Source organism: Triticum urartu, chromosome 7 (assembly GCF_003073215.2).
Source record: "Triticum urartu cultivar G1812 chromosome 7, Tu2.1, whole genome shotgun sequence".
NCBI classification, from domain to species: domain Eukaryota; kingdom Viridiplantae; phylum Streptophyta; class Magnoliopsida; order Poales; family Poaceae; genus Triticum; species Triticum urartu.
In genome coordinates this window covers 344,720,337-344,735,780 of record NC_053028.1, presented here as the reverse complement: position 1 = coordinate 344,735,780, position 15,444 = coordinate 344,720,337, and the positions used below count along the sequence as shown (strand labels likewise).

At 44.5% G+C, this 15,444-nt stretch overlaps 1 long non-coding RNA gene across 37 annotated transcripts; it reads right to left on the bottom strand.

Moving 5' to 3' along the window:
* Positions 1-6: 6 nt before the first annotated feature.
* On the bottom strand, positions 7-9,908 carry LOC125522656. Of its 37 annotated transcripts, XR_007289897.1 has the most exons (12): positions 9,375-9,906; positions 6,572-6,724; positions 6,410-6,484; positions 6,243-6,311; positions 6,085-6,146; positions 4,617-5,995; positions 2,764-2,871; positions 2,291-2,346; positions 2,122-2,201; positions 1,956-2,056; positions 1,037-1,094; positions 7-328 (listed from the first exon to the last, which is right to left on the bottom strand). It is a non-coding gene; the product is annotated as an uncharacterized LOC125522656 (long non-coding RNA). The 37 variants fall into 37 exon arrangements; XR_007289885.1 differs by having other exon boundaries at positions 7-441; positions 1,956-2,201; XR_007289906.1 differs by lacking the exon at positions 1,956-2,056 and having other exon boundaries at positions 7-441.
* Between the last annotated feature and the right edge of the window lie 5,536 nt (positions 9,909-15,444).

Genomic DNA, 15,444 nt, shown 5'->3' with positions numbered 1-15,444 from the left:
GTGACCTGCTTAATTAGTGAGCTATAGCTTGCCGAGAGCCAGAGCAATAACTTACTTAGTACTTCCTCCGTACCAAAATATAAGATGTTTTTGCGGTTCAAATTGAACTCCAAAAACGTCTTATATTTTGGTACAGAGGTACCATCTCTCATTCTCTTTTCAACTTTCAGAAATTAAATCTTGTAATAATGACATTGGTTGCAAACCTTGTTGCCGCATGCATTTCACAAGTAGGCATTGTTTCTAATTTTGACTGCGAGAACATTGTGCGAAGACCAATCCACATGATTCAGGTAGAAGCCATCTTGCAACGGGGGGTACCCAATACCTAGAAGGAACAACAGGAAAATTGCCACAAGATTTTCCGTACACAGCCTTCAAAATTCGACTGTGTGGACGCAATAATAAGAGATTCCTTGAACAGAGTAGCCAAAGATATACCTAGAACATGTTCCACAGAAAATATATTGTGGGTATTGTCAGAACAACAATGATAACGAAGGATAACTTATGCAAGTAAACATACGCATTATATGCAAATCATTGTACAAAGATAATAAATTATTTCTGAATCATCACATATGGGGAAGTTTCTTCTGGACTCCTAACCATACAGAGGACATCACTAACAAATATGCTCAAACTTGGTGTGTTACGTGTAGTACGGAAACTTGTTATGGAAACAAGCAAAGCCTAGAAATAATTTTGTAGTGGCTTTGTGGTTTTCAATCTCGTCTTATTTGAGTTAGTCACCGATATTAGATTACTTGAGTACTATGTCTGGGGTCTTTGATGAATTATTCAATGGTACACTTTTACAAATTTGTGTTTGTTTGACTATTGGATAAACTAAGTAGTAGAAAGACGTATTAGAATATCAATATCAAGATACAAAATGGTAAAAAGAAATACATTTGCATTCCAGACTGCATTTTTTACTATACTTATAAATCATTTCGCCATTGTCCCACTTTTCACACATTTTTCAGATAAGTTGGTCCTAACAAGCAAGTTCATATATTCATTGGTGCCATACCTCACGCGTTGCTGCGGACCATTTTATAATAATCAATTGCTCCATACACATGTGCAACCTAACAAAAATAACAAATGCATATTTTCTTAAAATTTCAAGAAATTCTAACAATATTAACTACTGACAATTAAATAGACTTCCTTCAAACAAAAAACAACTAAATGGACTTGCTAATAGAGTTAGAGAAATGGACTTGCTAATAGGTTGTTTTGCTCCATTGGGAAATAAACTGTTATTACTCTTTTCTATCTACTTTTCTAATAAAGTTGTCGGCGCTTTGTATTCGGCTAAATAAGTAATAATTCTTACCATCACTAAACTTGAAAGAGTTTCGTTTTACTATGAAGGAAGCTAATGGTGGGAAGTTACTAAAGAAAGGTAGTGCTTTGATTAAAATGAAGCAATCAAATAAAATGGGTAGATCCAAAGTGATCGGACCCTTCCCCAGACCCTGCACAAGCGGGAGCTACATGCACCGGGCTGCCTTTTTCTAATCAAATAAAATGGGTGAACTCAAATTGCAAGTAAATGGTTAATGTGGAAAGGGTAATAAACAGAATAACGCATAACTTCTCTATTTAGCGTCCTTTACTTTGACAAAACTAAGGGCAAGGTATAATCTATCAACGATAGGACATGAAAACTGTGATAATGTGTCCATAGTTGAAATCTGTAGTAGCAACCAAATGAGGTTATGCTAGTGTAGTAATCAAAATGTTCAAATAAATGTATGACAGAAACCCAGTAAAGTTACATTATTATACATAGACATTGTCCAAATATGTTGACTCTCGCCAAAATAACAAAACCATTGGCCTTCGGTCTGATTCGACTTGTGTATTCTGTTGTATAGACATTGCACCTAAATTGAGCTTCAGAACAGGTTACGTGAGAGGATAATATCACATAGTTCTCTCACCAACTGCCAGGCAACCGGAAGCATGCTTGAAACCATTTGATGCTCCTATCCGTATGAGAAATATAAAGTGAACCGAGCCAATCAACTCATCCATGCTTATACTGTAAAAAATGCTTAGTTCAGTCAGTTTAATATAAAACTAAACAAAGGAGGAAACAAAATGTACCTGGACAGATGATCGAACGGGGAGAGCAGGGAATGCTATTGTATGCATGGACAGGGTGCCAACAGATCCGTTTGAGCCACCTGCAAGAAATTTTGTGTCGTCAGATACTTGTATATTAATGGGAATGGCAACATACTATAAAGCAAGAACCACCAAATCGTCCTAGAACCTCAGCATCTGCAGAAAATCGTCTCGCACTTGCGGCAGGTGGGATCAGACAAAAATCTGAAAAATAAGCTTGCCATCCATCACATATCGGTTTCACAGTTTTTGACTGTAATTGATAGAACCATGAGAATTATATTTCCATGCTCTCTAAATAAGTATGGAGAATGGTGATATGATAACTCAGCGTCGAAAATAAAATTGAGATATGGGATCTTGTGCTCTCTAAATAAGTACGGAGACTAATGGAATGTGTGTATGATAACTCAGTATCAAAAATAAAATTCAGACATGGGAGCTTGGTGCTCTGTAAAAATAAGCAAGGAGACTAACAGAATGTGCATAAAAAGACCACACTATTTGCAGGATCTTTTTTATGGTTTAGTCATAAGCGTCTGAATTAAGAATGTGATCGATTTGCTTGTGCATCAGATGCAAAATCAAAAGATTGCACATATATAGTTCCACCTCACATACCTGAACCCTAAAGAGATAGATGTGAGATACCCATGTTGCCCTGCAGGTTGTCCATTCTTCCAACGTAAACGATCAAGTCCTCCATATTGCATCGCTGTTTGTTAGAACCTGATGAGAAAAATGGTACACTCTCACTGTTACACGGTCTTCACAGAGTCTAAAATGAAAGCATTCTGGATTTTTGATCATCGATGTCCTCGCCACTCACATGTGTATTCTCTTATCTCTGGTTCACATACTTTTTTTTTCGACAAAGGGTGGATTTTATTAACTCAAAATGTAGTATCAAGAGGATACAAATACAATGAGCACACACCCGGCCTCTGCATAGCTAGGATGCACACAGCCAACACAAACTCACGCACACAAAAACACGTCAGCAATAGCAAAGTCATATAGGACCAAAGCTATGTATAGGCGAAGAAAAAAGAAAAAAGCCTCAAAACGATCATATCCACGATGGGCAAACTAGAAAAATGACCGTATCCGCACCATTCATCTCATGACACCACACGGACGACGAGGTTCTTCAACAATAACGCCTTCAGTAAGGGAGCGACACTTGAGCGTCGCCATCACCGGATCCAACCACCAAGGCTAGAATCTAGGTTTTCACCCTGAAGAATCAGGTTCATGCCTCACCCAAATATATACAAACACACATTCACGCACTGAAAAATAGAGAGAATCAAATAAATAAGGCGAGGGAGGAAGAGCCTGGACTGAAGGCATCCCTCCTGATCTCAACGGTGCGCCTCCTAGGGCGTGGTCAGTGGCAGCGGACAGCACCCTTTCCCCATGGCGTTCCCGAGCGGCGGATGACATCTGGCATGGGCGGAGACCCCTTCCTCTCCGCCAAGGGCTGCAGTTCAGCAACCGGGGCTGCCGGCCTGTCGAGAAGCCACGCTGCGTTGAACGATAGGAAGAGCACATCGGCAACAACATCAGTCCGCTAGGCACTGATTCCCCCCGGTGGAGGCAAGTGCTTGTGGATGGGCGGCGGCCGATTTGGCGTGGGCTGGTTAGCGCGGAGGCGGTGTATCGCAAGATTTGGATGGGTAAACCAAGAAGATAGAGCAGCGGATGCAGAATTGGATGGAATTCTCGCAGCATATATAGTTGAGGGATGCAGGGTTGTGAAATTAGGAGGGTTGAAAACACAGAGGGGAAGCAGAAAATTAGAGGCGAACTGGCGCGTGTGGGAGATGAAGATGGAAGTGCGTACATATATTTAAACGCGAACGCGGCGACGGCTGAGTTCCACAATTGAAGGGTAACTGACGGCGAGCTACTCAGAGGCGATGAATGCAGCGATGTCCTTTCGTGTCCGTCGTAGAGCCGTCGATGAGATAGTGGCGGCAATAAGAGCGACAGCGGGGAAGACGAACTAATAATTGAGTTTAGTGCGCTCGTGGAGGCGAAAGGGCTGCTGGTGGCGGCGAACGCCTCTGAGCATCGATCGACGCTGCGGAAGGGATAGCATTTGCTTGGCTATATATTTTTTGAGGCATTTCGCTTGGCAATAAGAGACGCAGCAGCATGTCATGGCATGGGCTATCTTTTTTTCTTCTTTGGGCTGGATCGTTCAATGAAGGAAGCCTACTACAGCCCACGTTCGACTTCCAGCGCGCCTGCAGCGGTAACAGCTAAAACATATGCTCGTGAGACCAGGTTGTGGTGGGTCCCTTAGCCAGTAACTGAAATCTTACTTGGCAGGGCTGTTGCAGTGGTTGGTCCCATATGTAAGTCACTAACAGAATGTTGATGTGGCAAACCTGCTGAGGTGGATAGGCTGCATGTCGAGAGAAATAACATAGTGGGGATGAACTATTTAGGTATTGTAGATGCCTTACCTCCATGTTGCCTTAAGAGGACCTGCCTCCACACCCTGCTTACTTCTTCATTCTTCTACCCTTTATTCGCTTGAGTTGCTCATCCCTTTTCTAATTCCTATTCAATTACCCAGCAGTGCATCAAATGAGTATTTTGGTGTGCCGGATTTAAAGAAATTAACTCTGAAACCGAGTATTTGTTTGATGCTGCTAGGTACATGTGCTCAGAAGCTACTATGCCAGCCGAAGATCTAATTGATAAGCACCAAAAATGGAAACATTAGGATCCCTTCAACTCTACTACTTACCATGCAACTTGATTGATAACGCTCCAAAAGAAAATCACCACAAAATGGAACTTGAGGATCCATTTCTCTCTAGTGGAAGGGAAAAAAAATCCTTAACCATGTAAGCAGATTGATAATGCAAACAAAAGAAAAATAAATGTGGGATACTACCGCTGTAGTAGATGTGAAAACTCATTGTCAAGTATTCTCAACATGAGGCCAGCCTATAACGTTGATTATACTTGGTTATTAATACAGTATATCTTACCTGAAATAGCTGCCTCTGCTGATTTGTGCACGCTGCACAATAACTGCATGTGGAACAAAAACTTATACCGACCTTGTGAAGGATGAAGCTGAATGTTTATGCATACTCATGTCGAACACTTCATTTCTGTATAGCTCGGGTGCAGTGTAGCAACCTAATTTACAGAAGAATATAATTAAATTTTTCAGTGAAGGATTACTATCTATATACGTATTTCTTATTTTGATGTTACTAAAAGTGGGCTTGCTGAAGCTTTCAGCAAGGGCCTTGTGGTTCACCAGTTTCACTTTCTCGAGAGCAATATTGGACATCCTCATCAGGCAGAATCATCCAACCTTCATTAGGCCTCCATTATATCACCAAAAAGATTTTTCTAGCACCTTACCAAGATTCAGAAAGTAAAGTAGGGCACAACCGAGAAAATGTTTGCGGTCAAATATGCAAGTATTTATCGATGAAGACTATCGATGAACACCTTCAGCTCAATAATTATGCAAGTATTTATGATTCCCAGAGAATGCAGCAAGAGAACATAGAAGTCCAAGTTGCTCCATTTCCTCTTCTCGCTTTGGCTTTAGGTCGCAATGGATGGTGGGGTACAACTTGTCACTGATGCAGATAAGTCATGCCCCTGAACACCCAGATGTGGTGGTAACGGAAAAAACATTAAAACCTAAGAACTTTTTTCAACACGGGACATTGTCAAATGAAAAACAATATGACACATGTTACAATTATTAATTATCTGTTGGGATCAGGAGTTGGATATCTTAGTACCTTCTGACCATGAAGCCTTCCTTTACTCTGAGTGTAGCTTGCTAAATCAGCCTGTGTTCTAGAAATAACTGCATGAATTAGTCCATATAAGGATATAGGTATGTCAGCTAGATAATGGCTTAGTCACAATTTAATTTTCACAGTGTAGCCTTATTACATTTGGATGATACTCAGATTTCAGAAACAATCATCATCGGCACAACGGTTCCTGAAAGATTTCTGTAACAAAGAAAAAAAATGGACAAGGTTAGTTGTAGTCAGATGTATTGGCCAATGGCCGTTGTGAAGAATTGAGCATTCAGATGGGCATTTCACATGACTTCTCTTTCTCTGTCGACTACTTTGACAGAAACCCTGGTGTCGATCCATTTAGGAACTTGGTACCTGCCTTGTTTGAAGTGTATACAATCAGCCCCCCTTATTCGATTTTCCTTTTTATTCTGTTCTGGAACCAAAAATGAAAAAAAAAAAATAGAACGTACCTTGAGCTCTTAATCTCTTTTGCGGAACTGGAGTTCGCCGGGGTTGAGCTTGTACTCCAGTTCATTGCATTCCACCTGAAATTGCACAAGTAACATTCATCATCGGCATCCGCTCCGATGCCTGAAAAAATCAATTAAAATACAAGAAATGAAGGGACGAACACCCGTGTTCAACGCCGGGCTCCCCTTCGGCCGCTGCCTCGCTGACCATCACGAGGTAGAGCCCCTCCCTCCGATCCCATTTGCCAGGAGGCAGCGCGTCCTCCATCGTAGGAAGCGATGTTTTTCTTGAACCAAAATGGGACACGGGTAACACTAAAAAGTAGGCGTCAGCATCACAACAATGGGCACAGTTGCAGTGAACGCCACAGTGCGGATTAGTTTGGTCCCCAAAATAATGCAGCACCTCCAGAAGCATCACGGATTACAACATGCATTTCTTTAGGTACCCCACAAATATTATGGTTGATTAAATTTGGAGCCGAGTGGGGCAAAAGCAGTAAATAAAGACACATGCTCCCCGGATCCAGGCAGGTGGACAGTGAAGAAACGAAAATATCATGTATCCGCAGATAGTACTCCCTCCGTTTCTTTTTAGTCTGCATATAAGGTTTGGTCAAAGTCAAGCTTTGTAAAGTTTGATTAACTTTTCTTTCCCTAATAATAAAGCACGGATTGACTCCGTGGGTTCACCGTCACAATACGCTTCTTCTCATGATTTTACGCTTTCAGTTTAATTTAAAACATATACGCAAGGTGGTACTAATTTTTACAGCCTTGCGTCTTAATTAAAGATATAGAATAGAAAAAAAAAGAAAAAAGCGGGGGCACCAGGATTCGATCCGAGGCCAACAACGTGGGGCTTGTTGCAATAACCAACTCGGCTAAGTTCCTGTGCATATTTTTTATTGATAGCTCGTCCAATTTATCCGGGAATTTGTATCTTTCATCGGTGTTGGGCTGTAGTTTATCTTTTTTTTCGTGCCCCTTGCATGAGCCGTTGGGCCTGCACCGCTAATTAAGCCGGATTATGAGTACTTGACTCCTAATTAAATGTGATTATGGGATCCGGGCTCTGCATGCTGGTGTTGGCTCCTCGGATTTGATCTTAATTAAACCTCCACGGACATCTAAAAACCAACACATGCATGAATAGAAAAAGATCTGGTTGTCATTCAAATAATCAATCAAGCATATGAGCTCGCATCAAGGTTAGCACATGTTGGTAGCTCTTGATGAGTAGGTTTACATGAGACGGTGTCCAAAAAAGGTTTATTCTTTCGTATTGGTTTGTTCTTTTTTTCATTTAATTAACTTCCAAGCAGTGATTCGATTTTTTTGATTCATCATATTTTATTGTTCAACTGTCTTGGATCGGCTTGCTTCTAATCGATCTATTAATAAATATCACCAGGTACAACGCTTGCTCATAAGTGAGACCAATTAATTCAAATTTGTTCATTTGTTGAAGACGTACTATAAGTCTAGAGGGACATCAAGCTTGAAGACAACAACTTCGATCCTTGCAGTGTATGAAGGCTGTTTTTATAGGACCAAAAAAGAATACCGTAGATGCTTTTATGAAATTAGGCCATGATACCATCGCAGCACTTCAAGTCTCAATTGCCTTTTCTAACTCCTTATGTCATTTTTGGCACATAATTTCAAAGACTCTTTTTATCTCCACCACATCTCCTTAGCCTGATTTTTGAGTCTTGGACGACATGGCCATTTAGTAGGAGGATGGGGCCATGCAGGGATAATAATTTTTCACCAGTTGAGAAGCACGGGCATATTTACTATACCTAATAATAAGCTAAGGAGTGCTTCTGGCAGCCGGTCACACAACTTCGCAAAAAAAAACCTATGCTTTCTATGAATTAACCCACAATACACACTCAATTCATATCCGAACCGTTATTTTACATTTTTTTGAAACCCCTTTACTTTTTAGGTAATTCACCTGCGGATCATATTTAAGTGAAACAAATGATTTTCTAAATTATCATATCTTTTAAACCTTTACTCCGGTTTTAATATTTTATATATGAAATTTGATTAGAAATGTGTACAATTCGAATATGATATTATTTTTACTTGTTAAATATTTTCTAAATATTATTTTGGAAGCAAACTTATAATATGTAGCACACGGTCTGTTTTTCATCGTATTGGCGGCGGTCCGGATTGCAAATAAACACCCACTAGAACCATATAGAGACGAAAGAAAACATCGATAACCACAAACGCACACCTTTGAAAAACCTCGCAAGGGAAAAACAACAGATTTCTCATCGCGAGAGAGCATGATCCATTTTTCTTTCGTATCGTGGCGATCCGGATTACAAATAAACACCAACTAAAACCATATAAAGACGAACGAAAATATCGATAACCACGCATGCACACCTCTGAAAAACCTCGCAAAGGAAAAATAACAGATTTCTCGTTGCGAAAGCGAGAAAGAGAGAGAGAGAGAGAGAGAGAGGGGGGGGAGTGGGAGAGAGAGATGCCCTAGGATTAACCACATTCAAACACACTTTAATTTGTGTGAACACTGAGGCTACCACCGACAAGGGTGAGAAGGATAAGCGGCAATACAAATGTGATGCTCCGCTAAAATAACGGATGTGGACCTATTGTGGTTTTGAGTGATGGATATTGGGTTAAGAGCGTGTGTTGTTTTTTCTCCCGTTGCAACGCACGAGCTCTTTTGCTAGTATATTAAAAATATAAACATTGACAATATGAAATCAGTATTATCAGATGCACCACAAAATGTATTTTCATACTATATAGTTTAAATATTGTAGATGTTTATATTTTTTATATAAATTTGGTCAAACTTTGTGTAGTTTGACTTTGACCAAATCTTATATGCGGAGTAAAAAGAAACGGACGGAGTACTTCACAATTATCACTAATCAACGGGAACAGAAACGAGACAATGACATGGCGTTATCACCTCGGGGCGCTCCTCCTTGTCCAGATCGGCGGTGCAGGAGTCGAGCATCATGGCCTCGAACGAGTCCACACGTAGATCCCAACCGGATCCTGGTTGTGCCTCCCCAAACTGCAGCGGCACCTCCCATCCCATCAAACGGCAAACCTGTCGGAGGGGGAGGGTCACTGTGGGACGCGGGCGCCGTCACCATGGATGATGGAAGGAGGCGGCATCCCCGCGGTCAGCGGGAAGGGGATTGGAGGGAGACGCGCGGATGGCCCGCATGGGGAAGGTGGCGGGGCGGTCTCGATGACGGCGGTGGCGTCCGTGGTCTCGATGACAGCGGTGGCGTCTACGGTCTTGAGGGTGGCGGAGGCTGGGAACCCACAACGACACCCTAGCAAAAAGGTCGAGGGATGAGTTGGATGACGGAGGCGAAGGGATCGCGATGGTGGCTGGGACATGGTTCCCATGGTCGTAGCGAATAGATCGAGGGGCCCCTGGTTCATCCGATTTTTTTCGTGCGAGCGGCCTCGCTCCCTGGTTTATCCCATTTTTGTTCGTGCGAGGGGCCTCTGGCCAGGTGGTGGTCGTCCGATTTTTCTTTGTTAGTACGTGGGACGGGGTCGTTAGGTGGGAGGTGAAAGGAGGACGAAAAAAACCCAGTCTCTAGTGGGACCAAAATAAATCCAGAACAGAGACTACCAAGAGACATTAAGAGTAGAGATTCCTCACGTTTGGCTTCGTGTGTAATTCACGAGCCACCTTCCCTATGATCATCAATTCTGGTATTAAACACAATACTTATTTTCAGTTGCTTTGAACCCCTTTCACGCCCCGTTTCAGGCATCGAACAATTGCCTACCCGCTCAAAACTTCTCATGATACCTTCTTACTTTGCTCTCGGTAATTTCTTAAGTTTCAATTCGACATTTACTTTCCGTCATCTTCCCCGATGTTATTGACCAGATAGTCAACCTTGCAGAGATCCGTTCTTTTGAAATACCCACCCCTTTAATTTTTCGTAAGTACGATGGAGTTCCCGAAGAAACGATAATAACTTCATCATGATGGCCTGAGACAGAGAAATAAAGACATCAATGTAATGGACCGAATTTTTCGAGAAGAGCAACCAAGACCGAGAAGATTCGTTAGAATTTCGTAACCAGATCTTTCCCCCTTACTCCACCTTTTAAAATCTCAGAACGAGATTTCTTGTAGTAGAGGAGATTTGTGACGTCCGGATAATTAGACTACAATAATTCTCTGCTAATGATGCCACGTCACCTCTGCCACTGTAGTTAATCTTGGGTTAGTTCAAAACCGATTCAATTCAAAATTGAATTAAAGACATACAACGAAAAGTTTTCAAAAGTCAAAACTATAATGTTCTAAATGTAGCAAGTAATTCATAATAAATATTGGTGAAGAAATCACACTCTTTTAAAATAGTTAAATGGATAATAATAAATAAAATAGTGGTAAAACTATTAATTAAATGCTTGTAAATTAATAAACAAATACAATCTGCTTTCTAAAATGTGCAAAGTTGTTTGTGGCACTGGAATATTTAGTAAAACTAATTTAGGGCCTATTGTTGTATTTTATTTAAACTAAAATATATTAAAGGTTAAAAGAAAACAGAAAAGAAAATAAATAAAAAGAAAAACTAAAACTAAAAAAAAGGAGAAAGCCCCCGGGCCCTCAGTGGCCCAGCTGGCCAGCCCAACTGGGCAAAGGGCCAGCTAGGCCGGCCCAACTGGCTCAACCGGCCACCCCCCATTTCCCTTATCCCCCATCCGGAGTGGCCCAGAACCCCACCGACACTTTCCCCTCTCTCCAAAATATCTTCCCCCTCTCCTTTGATTGGATCGGGAGGAGACCGCATGCCCCACCCCTGACGCGCTCGCCCTGCCCTTGCCCGAAGCCTCTGCCGGCGCTCGCCGTCGCCGCCTCGTCGCCGCCACCTCGCCCTTGCCACCTCGCCTAGGGCTACCTTGCCGCCGTGCTGCCATCCCCAAGGCCATGAGGACCACCCCGTCGTCGCCGTTCGTCGGAGGAACGTCGCCGGAGCTCCTCGCCTCGACTACCTCGTCTCCTCCCCACGAGTCGCCCCCAAGCCTCGCCGCCCCGCTGCCATTTACCCTACGGCCCCGCCGTGAGCGCCTCCACCTCCCCCTCTCCTCCTGTCTCCTCGTGCTCTTGCTCACGGCTGCGACCACGTGTCGCACGCACACGCTGCCTGCGCATCGCGGCCCCTTCCCGCGCTCGCCCGCGCGCACAGCCGCGCGCCCGCGGCCACGCCGTTGCCCGCTGCTCCCCGTCGACCGCTCACCTCCCCGCTCGCGCCCCGTTTTGCTCCAGCCGCCGCCTGCTCTGCTTGCCTGCCATCCCCGGCTCCTGCTGCGCCGCGCCGTCGCCCCCTGCAGCTCTCGACCGCGTCCCGCGTCCTCCCGAAGTTGCCATCACGCCCCGACCGCGGGCACCCCGCGCTGGCCGCACCCAGCATGCGCGCCCGGCCCCGCGACCTGTGCGCCCGCGCCTCGCCAGCTCCAACCGTCGCAGCCGCTCGCGCCGCTGCTCACCTCCATCGCCCCCTGCTCCCCTGCAAGCGCGTCGCCCTGCCTGCGGACCGGCCTCGCCTTATCCGCCCCGAGGCATCGTCTCGGCGCCTCGGCACCGCCCGCATCGCCATAGCCTCGCCCCGCCGTGCCCTCCCGCTGCCACGCCGATGCCGCGTTGGCGTCCCCCCCTGCCGTGGCCTTGACTGGTCGCGCCCAGTCCGGGCGCCCGCTTCAGTGGCCTCTGTGCCACTGAACAATGGGGCCCAAGCCCCAGAACGGTTTTAAAAACAAAGAAAGAAAGAAGAATTAAAAATAAAAATAAAAGTAAAATTAATTAATTAATTAATTAATTAACTAAATAATTAATTACCTTAATTAATTTTGTTTAATTAAACTAAACAACTAATTAAGCCTAACCAATTAACTTAAACCCTGATTAACCTAAACAGTGTATGACAGGTGGGTCTCACTGGACCCACACGTCAGTTTGACCAGTCAACACCTCTGTTGACTGCCGATGTCATGCTGACGTCAGCATGCACTATTCTGGATAATATTGAAATTAAATAATTAAATAAATCCTAAAAATGATTTAAATTATTTAAAATTAATATAAAATAAACCGTAGCTCGGATGGAAAAACTTTGTACATGAAAGTTGCTCAGAACGATGAGACGAATCCAGATACGCAGCCCGTTCGTCCGCCACGCATCCTTAGCATAGCGAACACACAACTTTCCCCTCCGGTTCGTCTGTCCGAAAATGCGAAACACCGGGGATATTTTCCCGGATGTTTCCCCCCTTCACCGGTACCACCTCTTACCGCGTTAGGGCACCCCTAGCACCGCTACTTGTCATGTCATGCATCGCTATGCATCTGTTTGCTTAATATTTATTGTTTCTTCGCCCCTCTTCTCTCGCTAGACACCGAGACCGACGCCGCTGCTACCCAGTACGACTACGGTGTTGACGACCTCTCTCTCTTGCCAGAGCAACCAGTCAAGCCCCCACTGATCACCAGATATCACCTACTCTCCTCTATACTGCTTGCATTAAAGTAGTGTAGCATGTTACTACTTTTCGTTAATCCTATTCTGATGCATAGCCTGCCATTGTGGCTACAACTGTTGATACCTTACCTGCAATCCTAAATGTTTAGTATAGTTACTAGTACTTCATCAGTGGCCCTACATTCTTGTCCATCTGCCATGCTGTACTATCGGGTCGTGATCATCGGGAGGTGATCACGGGTATATACATACATATATACATGCTATACAGGTGGTGACTAAAGACGGGTCGGCTCATTGAGTACCCGCAAGTGATTCGGATGTGGGGGCTGAAGGGGCAGGTGGCTCCATCCAGGTAGTGGTGGGCCTGAGTTCCCGACGGCCCCCGCCTGTTACTTTGAGGCGGAGCGACAGGGCAGGTTGAGACCACCTAGGAGAGAGGTGGGCCTGGCCCTGGTCAGCGTTCGCGGTTACTTCAAGATAACACGTTTAACGAGATCTTGGTATTTGATCTGAGTCTGGCCACTGGCCTATATGCACTAACCAACTGCGCGGGGAAAGTTATGGGCACTCGACGTCGTGGTATCAGCCGAAGCCTTCGTGACGTCAGCGACTGAGCGGCGCACGCCGGGTTGGACTGGAACGCCTGCTCGTGTATAAGGGAGGCTAGGTCTGCTCACTGGCCGCCCTCGCAACGTGCAGGTGTGCAATGGGTGATGGGCCCAGACCCCTGCGCCATAGGATTTAGACCGGCGTGCTGACCTCTCTGTTGTGCCTAGGTAGAGATGCGACGTGTTGATCTTCCGAGGCCGGGCATGACCCAGGAAAGTGTGTCTAGACAAAGGGGATCGAGCATGTTGGGAAATGTGGTGCACCCCTGCAGGGAAGTTAATCTATTCGAATAGCTGTGATCTTCGGTAACAGGACGACTTGGAGTTGTACCTTGACCTTATGACAACTAGAACTGGATACTTAATAAAACACACCCTTCTAAGTGCCAGATACAACCCAGTGGTCGCTCTCCAACAGGGCGACGAGGAGAGGATCGTCGGGTAGGATTATGCTACACGATGCTACTTGGTGGACTTACCTTCTGCTCTCTTCTACATGCTGCAAGATGGAGGTGGCCAGAAGCATAGACTTCGATAGGACTAGCTATCCCCCTTATTCCGGCATTCTGCAGTTCAGTCCACATATGATATCCTTATTCCATTTGATACCATCGCATACATATGTAGTGCAGCTCCTTGCTTGTGAGTACTTTGGATGAGTACTCACGGTTGCTTGCTCCCTCTTTTCCCCCTTTCTATACCCGATTGCTGCGACCAGACGATGGAGTCCAGGAGCCAGACGCCACTGTCGATGACGACTACTACTACTCGAGAGGTGCCTACTGCTACGTGCAGCCCGCTGACGACGACCAGGAGTAGTTTAGGAGGATCCCAGGCAGGGGGCCTACGCCTCTTTCGATCTGTATCCCAGTTTGTGCTAGCCTTCTTAAGGCAAACTTGTTTAACTTATGTCTGTACTCAGATATTGTTGCTTCCGCTGACTCGTCTATGATCGAGCTCTTGTATTCGAGCCTTCGAGGCCCCTGGCTTGTAATATGATGCGTGTATGACTTATTTTATTTATAGAGTTGTGTTGTGATATCTTCCCGTGAGTCCTTGATCTTGATCGTACACGTTTGCGTGTATGATTAGTGTACGATTGAATCGGGGGCGTCACAATCACCCCTTGAGCGGTTTTAGTGTTCACATGTTAGAGTTTAGGCGGTTTTGATTGTTGACTAGGAATTTACTAATTATTTACACTAATGAAATGGCAAGGACGCCATCGAAAGCCGCGGATGTCGTCGGAGATGTACCCAATGGACCCCGACCTTCCCTACGAGGAGTGGAGATCATGCGGGTGCCTTTCAAGCTCAAGGGGTCGTCGAGCTACCTCGTCGGCTCATCGCCCGCCTCGTAGTGGGGTAACTTAGGTACTAGGAACATAGCACACTCCAAGAAAATTTTGCTTATGTGGCATGTAGTTAATGAGGAGAGAGATCTTTAGAGTAACATAGTAATATGTTACAGTACTATAAGTTACTCCCCACTATGACCAGCCTTGGCCTCTCCTGGTGCTCCATCATGTATAGCTGCTAAGCCTGCCACGTAGGCATAAAATATGATGTGGCAAGTTAATTAAGAAGAGAGAGAGAGAGAGAGAGACTAGTTTGGTGACCCAGGAAGAAACAGTGGAAAGACAGTTTTGAGTCTATAGCTAATTAAATGAAGCAAGATTAGCAACAACAAACTAAGCACCTACTATGTGTTGGATACTTGAGTTGCTAAGCCATTTAATGCACTTGGCACCTCAACTAAGCACATTTGCATTGGAAGAGGTCATAATTCCATACGGTATCATAATATGATACTCAAATCTCTCTTTCTTCATTTAATTCTACGCCACCTCATCAATTTGCCTACTACTAGTTGGCATGCATGATACTACTTATAATACTCCCATTAG